The following is a 1257-nucleotide window of genomic DNA, read 5'->3' on the forward strand; positions in this document are numbered from 1 at the left end:
AAACTAGCAATAATGACAAAACGAAGGAACTCTCCCCTGAAGAACCTCCAGGAAGAAGCCACAGCCACAGAACAGCTCAAGGCAAATCTAGACAACATACCAGATCAAGAATTTAAAAAACTTGTCATAAAATTAATCGCTGGGGTTGAGAAAAGCATCAAAGAATCAACTGAGACAATGACTAGGCACTATAATGAGTTAAAAAAGGCTATAGGTGAGGTGAATAACAAACTGGAGGCAGCCACCTCAAGGATTGACAAGGCAGAGAGAAGAATAGGTGAATTAGAAGATATAGTTATAGCAAAAGAGGAAGCTGAAAAAAAGAGAGAGAAATTAATTCAGGAGCAGGAAAGGAGAATTAGAGACCTGAGTGATACAATCAAGCGGAACAACATCCGTATCATAGGAATTCCTGAAGAGGAAGACAGAGAGAAAGGGCCTGAAGGGATACTAGACCAAATTATAAATGAGAATTTCCCAAATCTGGGAAAAGAAATAGACATTCAAATTCAAGAGGCACAAAGAACCCCTTTAAGACATAATTTGAATCGGCCTTCGGCACGACATATCACAGTGAAAGTGGCAAAATATAAAGATAAAGAGAGACTTCTGAAAGCAGCTAGGGAGAAAAGGGCCCTCACATACAAAGGGAAACCTACCAGAGTGGTTATAGACCTATCTAATGAAACTTGGCAGGCCAGGAAGGAATGGCAGGAAATCTTCAATGTGATGAACAGAAAAAACATGCAGCCAAGAATCCTTTATCCAGCAAGCCTGTCATTCAAAATAGAAGGAGAGTTAAAAGTGTTCCCCAATAAACAAAAACTGAGAGAATTCATGACCATCAAACCAGCCCTACAGGAAATCCTAAGAGGGACTCTATAAGGGAAATGTTGCAAAGAATACAAAGTGCAGGAGACACCACTATAAACATGAATTCTAGGGAGAACACAACGACTCTAAACCCATATTTCTCAATAGTAACACTGAATATAAATGGACTGAATGCTCCAACCAAATGACACAGGGTAGCAGAATGGATAAAAAAAAACAAAATCCATCTATTTGTTGTCTACAAGAGACTCATTTTCGACCTGAAGACACCTTCAGGTTGAAAGTAAAGGGATGGAGAAATATCTATCATGCGACTAGAAGCCAAAAGAAAGCTGGAGTAGCCAAACTTATATCAGACAAACTGGACTTTAAAGTAAAGGCAGCAACAAGAGATGAAGAAGGACATTATAAAATAATTACAGG

This window comes from Suricata suricatta, chromosome X (assembly GCF_006229205.1).
Source record: "Suricata suricatta isolate VVHF042 chromosome X, meerkat_22Aug2017_6uvM2_HiC, whole genome shotgun sequence".
Classification (NCBI taxonomy): Eukaryota; Metazoa; Chordata; class Mammalia; order Carnivora; family Herpestidae; genus Suricata; species Suricata suricatta.